The sequence below is a fragment of the Ambystoma mexicanum genome, chromosome 7p, assembly GCF_040938575.1.
Source record: "Ambystoma mexicanum isolate Mex_15411 chromosome 7p, UKY_AmexF1_1, whole genome shotgun sequence".
NCBI lineage: Eukaryota > Metazoa > Chordata > Amphibia > Caudata > Ambystomatidae > Ambystoma > Ambystoma mexicanum.
Window position 1 is genome coordinate 656,308,104 of NC_090939.1, and position 18,238 is coordinate 656,326,341.

The following is an 18,238-nucleotide window of genomic DNA, read 5'->3' on the forward strand; positions in this document are numbered from 1 at the left end:
CCACATCTAACCTATCTGACCGCACCACTAATATAACGTAACAAAGACCAGGAGAATTACTCCCTTCTCCTGGTTACTGTGTTCTTCACAGGGATTCCGTTTTGATTCTTCTGTTCCACTCTGTAGACCAAATGCAAATAGTCTTTTGTTATCTTTTTAGTGAAGTTCTGTAGCTCCCTTAGGGGACTGGTAGTTTCCTTTTGCTCTAATTGTCTTAGTTCGATTCAAGTTTGTTCTCTGTCTTGTAGGGTTCCGGGTCACCTTATATTTTGTACTCCTCTCATATACTTTGAATACACAGTTTCCAATTATAATTCATCCGTTCCCAGAGTGCTGTATCAGAAGACTGTATTCCCCAAATGTCTTTTCCTCTTATATTCTCCTCTTTACCTTCGGGATATGGGTTGTCTATTCCCTTTTCCCAGCGTGAAAGGTTTCCAACTTTTCTGGCCTCCCACTTTGTAGTATTTGTGTTTCTTTCTATTTCATTAACACAGTTATGGTTGCTTACTTAATTTCCAATTCTCTTCACACCAATACTGGGACGAGTTTTGTTTACCTTACATTGAGCCCCTCTTGCCCTTCCGGTATTCCCTTTCCCCGTATTACCTTCTATGTTCAGGGGCAATGGTGGTGGTACCTGGTGGACATTTAGTGTGCTTTGTAGCTCTGGTGCTTACTTTCCGCAGTGTCTGTCTTCAGTGCCTCGGTCTCATCTTCTAAATGTCACTGGTGCCGTGAATCAGAGCGGGAGTGATTTGCACCCCATGGTGGCATCTGCATTGTTGTAGGGGTGGACTGCCCACCACCACTGGTTCATGGTCACGCCACCACCAAACTCTCTCTTCCACCGGGCTTGGATTTCCTTCGCTCTGACAGGCTGGTTTCCCAGCGTTTCTCACTTCGCATCGGCGCTTCTCTAGCTTATGCAGGCTCCACGTTCTATGACCGCCCGCCTTCTTCTGTTTGCTTACGTACAGGGGGCTTCCCTTGGTTCTCTCAGCCTTTGGCTCTCCGCCCTCTTACGCTCGTTCTCTGGCCTATCATCCCTCATCAGCCTCCTCGGCAGTCCATTGGAGAGTCTGATTTAAAGGGATATCCTGATATTGGTTCACGTTTTCCTCATGAAACTGATAACACTGGTGTATTATACAAGTCCATATAAGCCATCACATGGATGGCCTCAGGGAGTTCCTCACAGGAAAGGGAGTCCTTGTCCCCAAAGGGTGTCTCTCTGGCGATGAATTCCTACTTACCTCAACACCTAGCGAACATGTTCAGGAGCAGGCTCACCTGCCTAGCCTCATGGGTGGTGGAGGGTGCCCCCTTCAGGAGAAGTGACACGTTCACTTGACTCATCACGAAGCTGAAGTGTTCAGTAGTGTATATTGGTGCTGGTGAAAAATGTCTCCACCCCTGTCCTGATGCCAGTTGAGGGGAGAGTTACCCCAGCAACAAACACAAGTTAGTAATTCTCTAACAGTATGGTTCCATTCTCCCATCTGGTAATGTCATAAAGACTGTGCAGTGAGTTTTCCAAGCTTTGACAAACTCTGATTAAGGCACATGCTTACTGAATTCTCAAACTGCATTCAGCTCTGGCAGACACTGCCCATTTGGGAGCATAGGTCATCTCATCCCAGGATACCAAACCATCCATACAAGTTGTTTCTAAGATTTCCTCTGCCTTTACAATCCAAATCCTCTGTGCTAGCAATGTAAGGTGAAAAGTGCAAAAACGTCTTTCGTTTTGTGAGAAAATATTTCACTTGCAGTACTGAGCAACTCCTCATCCATGCTGCTGAGTTCACTAAGGTTGATAATTCTTTGGTACGGAGGGATGGACTGTCTGTTCTATCGGACCTGGCAGACACAGATTTCAAGGCTTTGAGCTATTTGCTGTTTCAAATGTATTGTGTCCTCTGACGCATTCCTCATCTTATGATAATTATCCTTCCAGCTTCAACTGCTTCGGAAAGTTTTTCGACGGGGGCGCTGTGTGCGTCTCGTCGAGTCGATGTCCCTCGAGGGCCTCCGTTCGACTGTCAACGTCAGAATCAGTATAAATGGCGCACGCAGCGCCCGTTGGCTTCAGTTCTGTTTTCCGAGCTAACGGCTTGAAGAATTTCAGTGCGCTTCGGTTCTTCTGTGAACTTCGATAGTTATTTTAGATCTACGAAAATGTCTTCCTTGTCGACTCCATCAATGCCCAAGACAGGCTTCAAGAAGTGCCAAGACTGTGGATCAAAGATGTCGATCACTGACCCCCCACCGCATATGTCTGTGGTGCCTTGGTACCGGTCACCATACCTCTTGACTGTAACTCCTGTCAGGCGAAGATCGAAAAGGCTCTAAGGGAGCGTAAATATAAATTGGTGGTGTGGTGGTGTTTCCCACCTGACACTCTCCCCTACTCTTCTTCAGCTAGAATCCTCAGCCCAACTACATTAGCTTCAGATGCCACTTGTTAGACAATCCTGGCTACGCCTTTGTATACAACTAACACTGTAGGGGATGCAGGCAGGCATTGGTTGCTTCTGATGTGTGACGATTTGCCTTGCTACTTGCCAAGATCTGCTTCTGATGGCCCAGCAAAAAGAAGCAATGGGGGTTGGCGACCCTTTGTCTGCAGCCTTGTAGTTATATGCTGTCGCTGCACCATGAAATCTGAGCAGTCTGTGTGTCATCTGATCTGGTCCTAGCAGATATTACTGCTCCTGTGGCGGTTCTAACTGTTACATCGAAGGGGAAAGGTATGAAGTGCAAGCATAAGATTGACTACTAAGCAATGAGCAACATGATGCGTGTTTATGTTGCTTAAGGCACTAACGTTTTTCTTTTTTTTTTGTCATTTTGCTTTTTACTGTGTTGCACTGCTGTAGCATAGTTGACGAGGGACATACTAGAGATGTCAATTGTTGTGTGTATGAACATCTATGTATAGCGTTTTAAAAGCAGGCTTATGTCGCTTTTTTTTCTCCTGCTTGTATTTACTTTGTAGAGGTATGTCAAATAAAACAAAGAGGGCAGTTGTGGATTAGTTTCATGGGCACATCAGTTGCTCGCTTTTTGTAGCCAATTCAGGATTGGTGAAAAAGAAGAGGCATTTTACTGGGCAAATAATTTGCTTATGTTTTGCGAAAGCATGTTTTCACTTTCTTTTCCATTTTGAATGTATATAGCGCAAGCAAACCTAGACTTTTCATGTTCTGTCTGACAAGGAAAAAACACAAGGAGGAAATTAATCCTGGGCTCCCTTCGAGCTATGGAGCCAGGAGGGTGTTCCCTGCATTACTGAGGTATATGCATGCCCTCTGTGATGATATAAGCACAGTCGCGGATGTGCGTGCATGCTACGTCACAGTGTTAATAAAGATGACTGCCCAGTCGGTGGGTGGACAGTCAGTCTCCGTACCACCACTGACGGTTCACAAGTCATTTCCTTGGTGTATCCTTCCCGCACCATTATAACAATTGGCAACAAGGTGATCAGTTTCCTGACCTGGGGATCGTCGCACAGGTACTCCTAACCAAGGCTGGCTTTAGGCCGGGCCCACCTGCGCGTTTGCTCGTTGCGCCACACTAGCATGCCTGCCACACTTTCTCAGGGGAGTCTTTCAAGGGCTCCCCCAAGCTGGCGTGGTTGGTGACGGCGTGCCAGCAGGAGCAGGGTGCCTTTTATTACAATAGGGCGCGGCTGTCAAACTAGCATGGGGCAGCCTTTGAAAGGCAGCCCCATGCTGGTTCGACAGTTGCACTCTATTGAAGTGATTAACTCCCCGCTCCTGCAAGGGAGCAGCGAGTTAACCACTTAATAGAGCGCCGCTGCTGGTTTTGCGGTGGCGCTCTGTTTAGCAGAGCAAGACAAATGTGGTGCCGCTCCCGCAGGGACCCGGGAAAGGGGGTGGGGAGGCTGCCATATTTTGTTGGCTCGCCCTGGCTGCTGCCAAATTTAAAGCCAGCCCTGCTCCCGATGATCCCCTGGTGGTCCGAAGCACAGAGTACAGACCCTCACACGCCACACGGAACACACTCCGCTGCCACGCACTGCAGGAAGACAGACCCTCACGCAGAGCCCAAGCGGGGTAGAAACAAATTTGATGGCCGATTCAGGTTCAGATGTCACCATCATACAAAGAAACACCTACAAGCGAATGGTGAAACAAGACAAGGTTTGTGTACACCAATCCAAAGAAAAGCTGATGGCTTATGGAGGTTTCCGCATAGAATTCTTTATATACAAGAAATGCTAACTTGAGTTCAAAGGAAGGAAAGCAGGAAAAAATAGCATATTTCACTGCCATGGGCCAGCAGTCCTGAATGAGGTGACCAAGCAAAACTGGACCTCAAAGCAAGATGAATGCAGGTGCTGACAGTACAAGACACTGTTCCCTTACAAGAAGCGATGTACCGCAAGTACACAACCTCCAGAACTGGGATGCATACAAGCATATGAACATCGCATTAGGATGAAATCTGTCACCAAATCAGTTAAACATAAAGTGCCTCCTGTCTCAGCTACAAGAAGACAGGCTCATCAAGAATAACCCCCAGAAACTAGAGCGCAAAGAAGTCATTGAACCCAATGAGGCCTCTGAATGGCTCTGCCCACTTGTACTGTTAATAAAAGCAGCAAGCAATGGCTTTAGAGTGTACGTTGATCTCCAGAGTGTTAACCAAAGGATAAAAATCAACAGCTATCCCCTACCAAGCATCTCAGAACTGATTCTCACACTACAAGATGCAAGTGCATTCTCAAAACTCCACATGGGTTGTGACTATCATTAAATACGGCTACACAAGCAAGCCAGTCAACCAACTGTATTCACTACTCTAGGGCATGTTTCAGTATATCTGCATGCCATGTGGGTTGCCATCAGCGGCATCAGTGTTCCAGAGACTTATGGGTCCAATGCTGGGAGGCACAGAACACGTCTTGTACTTTCAAGATGTCATGGTAGAGAAAGAGAAAAGACATGATAAAGAATTGCACAAAGTCCTTCTGTAGCTGCAAGAAACAAGAGTAAGATGAACGAAGAAAAAATGTACCTTTGGGTCAGCAACCATTGAGTATTTGTTCTACACCATCGCTGACAAAGGCATAAAACCAAGAGCAGATCTACTGAAAGCCATTAATAAAGCTCCGAAATCATCTAGCTAAGAAGAATTTAGATCATTTTTGGGCTAAATTCATTCCCAGAATGCACCAACAAAATGCGGCATCTGCTCAAAAGAACAATTAATTCACAGGGACGTATTTTCCAGATCTAGAATTTGAGGATGTTAAAAAGTGTCACTAATGTGTCATGAATGATTGTAGTGAGTGGGCACAGCTTCTACTTGTCTAGTTTAATAATCAGGATTCATGCAAACCAGTTTTGCTCATTTATGTGAGTGGGGTACAGACCCAGTAATAAGTGCCTGGGTGCCGGGCGCACACAATATGACTTTTATTAGTAGTTACTTGTCATAATTCTGTTCCTATGTTTGACGATGCGTAGAACTACAGTTCCACACTTGCGCATGCATGGAATTGTGTGCGCACAGAGGCTGCATGCCCACCACATTACAACCGAAAAGAACAAGACGATGCTCATTTTAGGTAGAGTAATTGTAACGCAATGATGTTGATGGAGTGGAACCTAATGGTGTTTTGCTTATTTGGTTCTTGGTTTATTTTCGCTCATGTTATTTCTCTATAGGTGGTCCATTTGTTGTTGTCTGCATGTCTTGTGGCCTAATGCATATCGCTTTACAATGATCGCACCAGGGACGTCAGTTCACCAAAAGGCCAGGGGTAGCGGAAGTGACATCACACGACCCTTGACCCCTGATGACATCACAGGAAGTGATGTCATTTGACCCCACCCCGAAGAGATATCGCGGGAAGCGATGGAACACGACCTTTCACCCGTTGCCAAAACAGGAAGTGACATCACAGCATTGTACACTACGAAAAATATGGTTCCGATATCACTATAATGTGATGTACATTTCATGCAAGAATGGATCGCCATATGTAGCGTTAAGATCTGTGTGTATAGGCCCATATTACCAAATTACTGTGAATACAAGCAGACGTCCATGACCAAATGATAATGATGTGTTATTATATAGCACTTACGCTTCAGCGCTTTATATAGAAAAAATATACACCCAATATCACCCAACCTGTCTTGGTACTCATTTATCGACCTCAGAAGGATGAAAGGCTGAGTTGAGGCGTTTAAGAACAGACTAAATCAGTGACTCACCCCCTGAAGTGTGCCTGAAATAAACCTTTAATGAGTCTAGCAATTATTGTACAGAATTCCAGAAAGACACATTATTTGGTTTCCTATTCTTTCTTATTTAGGGTCAGTGCTGAAAGTGTTAAACTTGTGGCACTCCTGTTCTTATTTTTCTTATTTTTTTTTTAAAGGGCCTGTACATGAGAGCCAGCCACTCCAGGACTTTGCATTACAAAAAACAGAAGAAAAAAAAAATACGATTTTTTTTTTTTTTTTTTTTTACAGAGGTCGCAAGTGAGACCACAGAGGTCGCAAGGGAGACCTCAGAGGTCGCAAGGGAGACCTCAGAGGTCGCAGTTGCGACCTCTGGCGACCCCCAAATGACGTCCCTGGATCGCACTATGAATGTACTGCATTTCTTCTGCTGACTATGGGGATTAACAGGATGGCGATTATGCCGTATCACGATATTTTGAACACACACCATTCTGGTTGTACATTTGATCTGTATACGGCTCTGATGACGATGTATTCACCCGGTCTTCGGGGGTTCTGTTGGACAATTGGATCATTCCCATACCATGGAAATTTGTTTGATATACTGACTGATGTTGGATGTGTATGATCAGATGATTAATTAATGCCCTGAAGGACTTTTGATAGTCTGAAATACATCAGTGATTGGTGCTTCTGCATTAACTTATTAACTAATCAAATCAAAGCCAACTATTGGTGAACAAAAAAGTGAAGAATATTACTTTCTAGGAATACGATGGAACCTTCATAAAGGATAAGGCAACACAACAACATAGTGGATGTTGGGGTGTGCAGCCCACACTGAAGGCTAGATAGCCTCGGTCCCTTTCTTCTTACTAATGCGTCATGCCCAAGTCCGTTTGACCACATGTGCAGCATTTACATCTAGACGGACGCTAGTCGTAACGTGGTGCTAATTGTTTTTTTTCCAAGTTGAAGAAATAATTGGTGGGTCACTGTGTTATGGTCAGTCAACTTAGTGGCATCTCATAATGGTACTCCAGCTATATAACCCGAGTAGGGGGGCATTACTGGTCAGTTAATGCCCCGGGGCATGTGTTAGAAGCCCGAGCAATGCAGGGCTTTAACAAACATTAGCCCGAGGGCATTACCTGACCGGTAATGCCCCCCGCCCCTGTGAGGGTTATATTGATATTAGTAGCCCGGCACGTTGTACCGGGTTACTAAAAGTGTTTTTTATCAAGTTGAAAAATGGCGTGTTTGCCATTTCTCAACTTGAGAAAAAACTCCAAAAGAAGATGGCCGTCATGGATTGGGGAGAAGGAAACAATATGTAGTCCCTTCTCCCTTTCCATGGTGGCCATTTGCTCGAAGGAGATGCACTGGGAACACCAAGTGTTCCTGGCACCAGCGAGGGACAGAGGAGTGCAAGGTAAGTGGGGTGCAGGAAGGAGGAGAAGGGGTGCAGAGGTGCACTTGCCCGATTCCCGGCGAGGGAAGATGGTGGCCTCCCGCTCTGAGGAGACTTGTAGGATGGGAGGCGGCCACCCCCCCTCACCAGGTACTAAATACCATTATGAGATACCGCTAAGTTTAATGAACATAATACAGAGAAACCTTCTGCCTGCTTCTATTGCCTCTGATTCATAGAAGAAATGTTCTGTGGGTCACTGTTTTATGGTCAATCAACTTAGCGGGATCTCATAATGGTATCTACCATTATGAGATCCACCATTATCATTACCATTACTCAACGATAAGCTAGACTTCTTGTGTGCTGATATCTAGCCACGTGTATGGACACTCTTCCCGTCCCAGTTAATATAATCCACCATTATGAGATCAATTTAGCAGAATCTCATAGATACAATTATGAGATCCTGCTAAGTTGATTGACCATAACACAGTGACCCACAGAACATTTCTTCTAGGAATCGGAGGCAATGGAAGCAGGCAGAATGATTTCTTGAAGATGGATGATCGTCTGAAAATACGTGGGGCCAGTTGCAGTATTTTCTGCCTGTGTTTTGGTTTTTACTTCATGTGAATACTTTCATAATTATTGAACCTAAAATATGATTGATACATACAATAGATATGATTTGAATTAATTACAAAAAGTTGTTTAAGAACACGCATGATTCATTCATATGGGGGTCCTTCCAAATTCCTGACAAAATTGCCAGGCCTTATTTGCATATCAATTAGCCCCTAGTGCAAAAGGGTCTTATTTAGTTACCCGTCTGTGTAATTTAGTGAATGTTTGCACCAGATAATAATCTACTGTGGTTCCCACTCCAAGCTCTATGTTTCCAGTTGTGAGTGACACTTAACCAAAATACGTTGTGACTCACCTCACTATCTTTCATGAAAGGCAAATTATAGAGCGTTTATGCTAATTCAGCATAAATATGAAAAGGCAGATCACAGTTTACTACTGTGGATACTCAGGAGGCTACCAAGGTACTGTATTAAACTGGGATAAATCTTACCGATCCAGATGGGGCAAAACAGTTTCAATTGGCTCCTTGAATTTCAAGAATACCCCATAACTTGTGGAGTCCCACAGGGTTATGCACCCTCTCCATTGATGGTTAATGTTTGTGTTTCTGCTAGCAAACACTGTCCATTATTTCCGGCTGCACTTTTATACTTGGGCAGATGGCACTCACGTTCTTATCCCAGTCAATAGCAACTAGAGAGAGAGCGCGAGACAAACCAAATACAGCCTGCAATCTCAAAACCTGCCTAGTGATCAATGATAAACTGATGTTAATGTAATATACTTGTATGCTGTGCCAAATCACCACTGTATCAGTAACCGAGTGTCTACTCCTGTCTGTGGAGTGGGGGTACTGTGCCTCTGTCAAGACTGAGGAAACGGGAAGGGGCGTTTTCAGGTCACAACGTAAGCCAACAAACAGGAGCACCAATGCATATAAGATCAACACTGAGGGGATTCCTCAGCCAAGGTAGGGAGAACGGATGTGAAACAGAAGTGGAAGTGGTCCAGCATGAACTTGCATGCAAGAGAAATTGTGATCTTTGAAGCCTTTTAATGACAACATTTGTGAAGGGTTGTATGCTAGAGCTTACTCAACGATAAGCTAGACTTCTTGTGTGCTGATATCTAGCCACCTGTATGGACACTCTTCCAGTCCCAGTTAATATTGTAAATACGCATTGGCAAAGTCAATCATTTTGGCATTGAAAGTTGTTTTATTGTATTTTGGCATGGAGGGAAAGAGTGAGGAATGACCGCACAGGGAAGAAGAAATTACAACTTGGCGAGAATGAAAGGCAGCACTGGGGGGGTGAAGCAAGCACTGTGAGGGGAGAAATTAATGGGAACACGAGGGAGAATACAAAAAATCCAATAGATGAAATCTAGGCCAGCAACAGTACATAGGAGCATTGTACAACATTTGAAGGAAGGAGTGACGGCACAAAGGGGGGGGGGGCAACGGTTGGCAGAGTGAGAGCGCTAGGAGGGGGGAGGAGGGACAGCACAAGGGGGTAAGGAGTGACTGTTCAAGGGGGTGAGGAGCAACCCCAAAAGGGGATAAGGAGCGACAACACACGAGGTGTAAGGTGCACCAAAACAAGGTGGGAAGGACAGTACAAGAGGGGAGCAGGGAAAGTGCAAGGGGAACAGTGCAAGGGAGTGAGGGGCGACAGCACAAGGGACGAAAGGAGCAGTAGTGCCAGGGGGAAGGAGCAAGAGCACATGGGGAAGGAGGGACAGTGCAAGGGGAGGAGGAACAGCGCACGTTGGGAGGGACCACCCAAGGGGGGGAGGGACAGCACAAGGGTAAAAGCAATAGCACAAGTGGGGAGTGACATGCAGCCATCTTTCGGCATAGTTGTCCTATATTGTACTTTTGATCACAATGTGATTTCCTACAAGGGCACCTATATTTTGTCAGTGGTACTGTACCTTTTCAATGAACTACAACCTCAAGATGTCCTCACAACTTATTTTATTGGAGAGGTGCAGTACCACTGACAACATACAGATGTCCTCATAAGAAGTCTAAGATTTCTCATAGGACCGCTCCAAAAAATTATTGCTTTATGGTAACAATATCCAGAAAGGGAAACCTACATGTAGCCCAAAGGGGCAAGGAAAGTAGACCAAATATAGCCCAACTCCCTCTGGCTGTAAAAAGAAAGAACACTACGCGGCCCCAGCTTTTAAAGTGACACTGACATGTGACCTGGTACAGTACTCCTGATTGGGAGAAAACTGGTTAAATAAGTCACTATTTGAACAAGAAATAACATTCAGTGTGTCAGCCGATTATGCCACAGTATTTCCAGTTGTCATGATACCCAAAGTCAACTTTCTGGCACCCCTTTACTCTCGATCTTCTCTGTAGCAATGGTGTTGGTGATATTTTGGTGGCTGCACCACCAGAATGCAGCAAAACCAAAAATCTTGGGGTAAACATCGACTCGTCCATTTATTTTTGTAAACAAATAATGTCAGGTGCCCAAGTCCCTTCTTCCAACTAAACGTTCTATGTAAAACTTTTAAATTCGTTTCAACCAATGCTCCGATTATTCTTATCAATGCCCTTTCATCTTTGAGGCTTCATTACTGTCAAAAACCCTACTTGGAGATTTATACATCTTCAATTCATAATATGCAAAGAGTTCAAAACCTGACAGCAACATTACTGTGTAAACTAGGGCCTCACAACACCTTGTCATCAGATTGCAATGTCTCAATTGGCTCCCAGTGATCCAGAGAATTCAGTTCAAATCACATTGTGTGGCCCATGAGGCCATCTACCAACATAGGATAATATTAGAAATAACTTAAGCAAATCAACTCCTATGGGTACTGTAGAGAGTATAGAAACTAGAACTCAACAGGAAAAACACGTTATCATTTGAACCTGTCCCTCACGCTACTATGATAGCAACCCTGAAGAACATGAGGCCTATCACTTGCTATGGTGAAATACTTCCATCTAAGATTATCCTGGACAATAGTGAAATATTTGTACTTTTTTGACTCGCTTTGTAAATGCCTCTTTTGAAAGGAATGAAGTACCAGACATTCTAAAAATGAATGTCAGTAACACCCCTCATCAAAGAGCATGGCCTAGATCACAAATCATATACAAACTATGGACCTATAACAAATGTTCTGTTCCTTTTAAAGATTGTGTGTGCAGCTGGAGCAACATGTGGAAAAAACAAATATTTTACACATCAGGCAGTCAGGGTTTCGAGCATTTCATGGTACAAAAAGTGCACTTCTAGATCTTCAAACTGAAATGCTTAAGATTGACGATAAAAGTAATTTGGGGCTGCTGATTTTATTGGATGTAACAGCAGCCTTTAATCTCGTGGACCATGAAAAACTCTTGGTAAGACTGAGTAGTTTGAGCAACTGCTCGAAGGATGCGATCTGTTGGCTCAGATCCTTCCTCAGTAACCGAAGGTCGAGGATTGTTGGGGGAGATGTGATCTATGGGGGACGAAATGGAGTTCCGCAGGGGGCTTGTATCTCCCCTGCCCTTTTCAACCCCGCAGGCTCGTGCCAAACATCAGGCCCAATATGTTGACTTTGATGTTGAGAAGCACCATATCAAAGTCGCTGGCAAAGTTAAAACCCTGGGGATAACCCTCGAGCCATCCATGAGTATGTCGACCCATATAAACACAGTCGTAGGCAAGGCCCAATATCGCCTTCGACTGCTGAGATTGGTGAAGCCTTATGTTTCTGAAATCAACTGCTCCACGCTAGTTCACGCTATTATAATGCCCAGAATCAATGATTACGATGCCTTACTGGTCAGGACAAATAAGGGCTGCTTAAGTAAAGTCCAAGTGCTGCACAATTATGCAGTTCGGATAGTGAATAATATACCCCAACATAAACCTATTTCGGCATACAGAAGGGAACTATATTGGCTCACTGTGAAAACCAGAATTCGCTTTAAAGCCCTTACAATTGTCCACAAATGTCTCTATGGTCAAAGCCCTCAGTATATTAAAGAATGTATTTTCGTGCAAACGTCTGCCAGAACAGCTGGTTTGCCGATACCATGAGTCTGATATACCCCAAGAGTAAGCCGGTCAAGGTAAACGGCTGCTCATTCCCGGAAACAAGCCGCCCAGAATTGGAACAAACTTCCAGTCGCCCTATGTACTATAAAAGATCACCTGACATTTAGGAAACAACTGAAGACTGTTTTGTTTTGAATAATGATTCTGGTTCTGGTTATATCTCTTCTCTTGCATGCGGGCTCTGGCGCTATATAAATATATAAATAAATATAGACCATCGTTTTTGCATAGAAAGTGAGATGGGCTATTCTTTCCCGTGGAATGTGTGCCTCCAACAAAGAAGAATGATTTATCCCTAGCTGCCACCTTCTTTTGATAGGAAGAAGGCGATTTAGGGCCTCATTGCGAGTCTGGCGGTAACCGTGCCGGTACTGCAGGCAGGTTGCCGCCGGACTGTTATGATTTACCGGCGCATGACTTGCCGGTAACACCGGGGGATTACAACCCCAGCATTCCGGAAAGTCAGGCGCCGGTAAATTGTAATTCCCCATTCCTATAGAGTCCAACAGGACTCTATGGGAATGGGGAACATGGAAGCACCGGCACTGTTAATAACGGTGCTGGTGCTTCCATGACGGTCTGCTTTCCATGGCCGCTGTGTCCGGCAGGGTCCGTCCTGTCGGGCACAGCGGCTCTGGCAGGCAGACTCGTAGTATGCCAGTCAGGAAACAATGGTGCCGGTAAGCTTACTGGCACTGGTGTTTCCAGACCGGCATGCTTGGAATTATCCCCTTAGTGTTCTGGTCCCCCAAGACTTTAAAACGTACTTGCCCTGCACATCAGAGCAACATAAAATGTTTCTATATTCTGTTCTCTAATCAAAACCTGGCTATACCCGGTCCCTCCACAGTTGGTTTGCTCTGTTCTGACCTCACTTGCCCTATTATATGGTTGCTGTTCGCGCTAAGAATCTGCAAGATAAATGTTGTGATCTATAAATATAAAAAATGAACTATGCTGGTGTGTAAGTGTCTGTACGCACCAGTAGACTACACTGCCTTTGCCAGCCTTTGCCATCTGGGAAGGGCAGGAGCCCCCACCATCGCCGACGACTACAACAACGAGACCGTGTCCTAGAAGCCTTTACCCAGCTGCACCGACGTTGCTCCGCTGCCTGCAACGGTAAATGAGTCAGCTGTGCTGCGCACGCCATGCTTTAAGGGTCTCATACCCTTTTGCTAATACTACTAAGCCTCCTGCCTCCAATCCGACATATTTGCAATCACAGATGCCTTCCATATCCCTCACAATCAGCCACGAGAGTCAGGGCTCTAAAATGGCTGCTCTCCGTGATTGTTGATATTGTTGCCTAGCAACCAGGAAAAAGAAAGAGCAGTCCGCTCTAATTGGGCCTGTGTGCCTTTTAATTCAATAGGCTGCCGCTGGATGGCGTCAGCCGGCCTTCCAGGATAAGGCCTGCAGGAACAAGGCCGACTCCTGTCCTTGCCTAACGAGCCTCAGGGCTGGAACTCCTGTCCGTACTATGTACTACCACCTAACCATCACCAGTAAGATACTGTATCTACCATGTCACCTGCTACTTAAATACATGTTCATGTGTCTTCCGACAGCCTGTACTATATCCTAATGTCCACCAGCCCCCCGTATAATCACTGCTAAAATCTCTGGATACGAACCTCGCTGATGTACTGTCCTAACGCCTGCTCACACAGCTATTGCTCCTAACACTATTACGAGCCGCACACTGCTCGCCTAGCTTACGACCCACGGTAACTGACCAACCACCGTACTTCACCCCGGCATCAACACCGGATCGACATGCGGACGACGCCCCAGTGCGGCTCTCGCACACATCACCCATGCCAGTACTGCTGAACACATATTTCTCGAACTAGCCTATGGTGTTTGCTATTGTAATTAACCATTCTAGCATTGCACTACACTGAGATAAAATAACCATGCGATCTTCACTGTACTGATTTGACCATATGATTTGATCCATACCAAGCTGCTACTGCCTGAGCTTTAGAAATTCAACCTGCCCACGGTGCCTTAGCGAAAGTGAAACTAGCCTATTAGTGCACTACCCTGTGTTTTAAATTATGTTGAACTCTACTATGCCCTGTGTTCTGAATTGTGTTGAACTGTACTAAGCTGCTCTAGCCTTAACTAAGTCAACCTGGCCTACTGTGCCTTAGTGCACTGCCCGCCCCAAATTGTACTAAGTTAATTCAGCCTATTGTGCATCTAAGCATTGCCCTGAGTTAAATTGTGTTGAACTCTACTATGCCCTGTGTTCTGAATTGTGTGGAACTGTACTAAGCTGCTCTAGCCTTAACTAAGTCAACCTAGCCTATTGTGCCATTAGTGAAAGTCAACCCAGCCTATTGTGCCTTAGTGCATTGCCCTGTGTCTTGAATTATGCTGAACTGTACTAAGTTGCGGTAGCCTAAACTATAGTGAATCAACCAACATCACTGTGCCCTTAATGAAAATCAAACCAGCCTATTATGCCTAAGTGAACAGCCCTTGTACTAAATTGCATTGAGTTAATCTAGCGTACCGTGCTCTAGTGATCTACCCAGGGTACGATCTGTACTGAACGACAACATTAGTGAGCTACCTACTACTTACCCATCTGGCCTAAGTAACTAAGAGATCTCACAGGGTGCTAGCAAAAGACTGCATTTACTCTATCACTCAGTGTGCCCATGGCAGCCTTCTACAGAACCACTCTAACTTTAGCCTTGCTTCTACCATTACTTAGCCTCTGCACTCCTCCCGACTGCCCCCACAGATCACAACCTATTACAATGGACCTTAAAAACCATACTCAATCTGGCGTAACTAACAGGCCGCTTAGCCCCCTAGAACGGATTCACTGCTTCGCCCTACCGCCCACGCCGTGGTACCCATGTTCAGTGAAAGACAGAAACCTGAGGCTTGGATCCCGACTTATGCTTCACAGGACACAAAAAAGAAAAGTCCATCATCAACCTCCCCCTTCACCTAGACTCCTACCATTAGGCCCAAAACCTAATCCAGTCAAAACCCCATTGACTCCAGTAAACTCACCTGAACGCCCAACAATTAGAGGTGCCCTTATCAACACTCAGTCACTGGTCGCCCATGCAGTAGACATTGCAGACCTTATCATAGCCAACCATCTTCACTTCTTGGCTATCGCCGAAACCTGGCTGCACCAAGCCGCAGGCCCAGCTCTCTCTATCGCTATCCCGGACGGATACTCAATACTAAGAAAAGATAGGGACACTGGCAAAGGAGGTGGATTAGCCTTCATCGCCAAAAAATCCCTTGGTCTCAGAGCCACACCTCCAGTCAGCATTCAGTCTGCTGAACTCCTGACAGTAAAAATCCCTCTCTCAGCCTCACAAACAATTCTCATGCACCTTATCAATAGGCCTCCCGGCCACATCTCCTCATTCGAGGAAGATGTCTCAGACCTCCTAACTAACAATACCAAACCAGGTTCGCAAATTATCTGCTTGGGAGACCTTAACCTTGGCCTTGGTGATCCTAAGGATGCAAACGCTGCATCTCTAGAAAATACCATTGCCCAACTTGGCCTTAAACATAGGATCCCAGCTTCAACGCACAATAAAGGCAGAACCCTGGACTGGCTTGCTGACTATAACTGCGATACCACAATCCTCAAAAACGAATCCACTGCCTGGTCCGAACACCATGTCCTTTCCTTCTCCATCCAAGGCAACGCGCACCTCATATCCACACCAGCCACTGCACAAGAAACAACCGCAACATAACAATGCAAAACCTGTGCTCACTCATCCATAACATCCTCAACCCAGCAATCTATGCCAACTTAGATGCAAACAAACTAGTAAAGCTCTATAACAAGACCTTTAAAGAAGCTGTTGACAACATAGCGCCAATCAAACTCATCAAAGCCAAACCAATAGCCCACCTCAACAAATGGTTCACGCCCAAACTGAAACTCCTGCGGAACACCAAACGGGCGGCCGAATCCACTTGGAGAAAAATGCCCAACGCATCCAGTAAAGCTCTCCTCACTGCAGCGGCTGCCTCTTAGAAAACTGCCATCCTCACTGCCAAGAAAGAAACTTATGACAATCGAATAGCCAATGCTAATTCCAAGACAAAAGAACTCTTCAATATCCTCAGGGAACTTGAATCACCACCTATATCAACAGAATCCTGTGTGGAAGATGAAGATTGGTGTGGAAAAAATCCAAAAAGCGCTGGCAGACAAAAGCACCTTACTTCAATCTAGAATTGAACTTAAAAAAACATGCCTAGCTAAAAATTCAGACTATTCCCTCACCTCTTTCCCACAAGACCTCTACATGCCCCCCCTTCTTCTTCACTCCAGTTTCAGCCAAAGAGGTAGAGAACATCATCAAAGGCCTTAAACCATCCAGATGCCAAGGAGACTTATGCCCATCTAGCATCATTCAAGAAGCTGCCAATGAACTGGCACCATTCATTACAAACTTAATCAACTCCTCCTTCAAAACTAACTCAGTCCCTAACAGCCTTAAAGATGCATGGTTCATGCCCCTACTACAAAAACCTAACCTAGACCCCCAATAAACCCACCAACTACAGGCCTATCATTACTGTCCCCTATATCCTAAAAGTCCTAGATAGAGTTGCCTATCTTCAAATCCAGAAACACCTTGAAGATACTAACCTTCTGGGCCTCAGACAATCGGGCTTTAGACCTAGGCACGGAACAGAAACTGCCCTCCTGGATCTTAAAATCCAGATGGATGAGGCAAAAGGCAAAAAACAGCGGCAAACTAGCCAAGCTCCCACTACTTGACCTATCGGCAGCCTTCGACCTCATCGACCACCAGATCCTCATGGAACACCTGGCCTCAGCTGCTGCCTTCTCGAGTGAGGCGTCCGCATGGGTACAATCCTTCCTCTCCAACCGGACCACTAGAGTTTTCTCACCATCAGCTTCAGCGCACCCTATCCCCATCCACTGTGGCGTCCTGCAAGGCCTGTGCGCATCACCAACTTTATACAACATCGTTACTAAGCTCCTGTTCGACCTCCTTGACAACCTGAGCGTCTCATATACTAATTATGCAGATGACACCTAGGTTCTTATCACACTGTCAGGATGCTATGAAAAGGACTCCAAACTGATCAATGACCTCTACCTGGAGATCCAGGCGTGGATGGCTGAACACGGATTATGCCTCAACTACGAGAAAACTGAGCTTCTTCTCGTCGGATCACAATCACGCCTAAACAAGCTTGACCCCCGTTACACATCTATCAACATAGATGGTAACTTGATCAAAGTGGCCAAGAATATCAAAACCCTTGGGGTCCACCTGGACTCCACTCTTTCACTCAAAAAGCTATTAAATGCCCTAGCCTCCTCCAAAACCTACACCAATAAACTCATCATGCTTGCAAAGCATTCCTTTCGCCCACTAGCATCACCCTGTCCAGGGCACTAGTGCTCTCAAAAATCGACTACTGCAACACCCTATTCTTGGGCACCTTGGAACGTAATTTGAATAAACTCCAGGTTCTGCAGAATAACGCTCTTAGAGCAGCATTGAATATCCTGCGGCACTGTCACATCTCTACCTTCAGACAAAATGCACACTGGCTCCCAGTACGGGACAGAATCGCCCTCAGATCTTTGGTCATCATTCATAAATGTCTCTCAAATGATGCCCCCAAGTATCTGGCAGACAGATTTAACAAACGGTCTTCAGCCAGACCTACCAGAACAAGATACTCACACTGCCTTAACATTCCTAAATTCACCTTAAAAAAAAAAGCAGGGGGCTCAAGTTTCCGGGTTCTAGCAGATAAACAATGGAATGCTATTCTGCTTAACCTTAGAAATGAACCTTCGTTCTGGACCTTCAGAGCAAAAACTAAATCCTGGCTCGCCAACAATGAATGTGCAACTGTTTGATTATTCATCCTACTATGTCTGT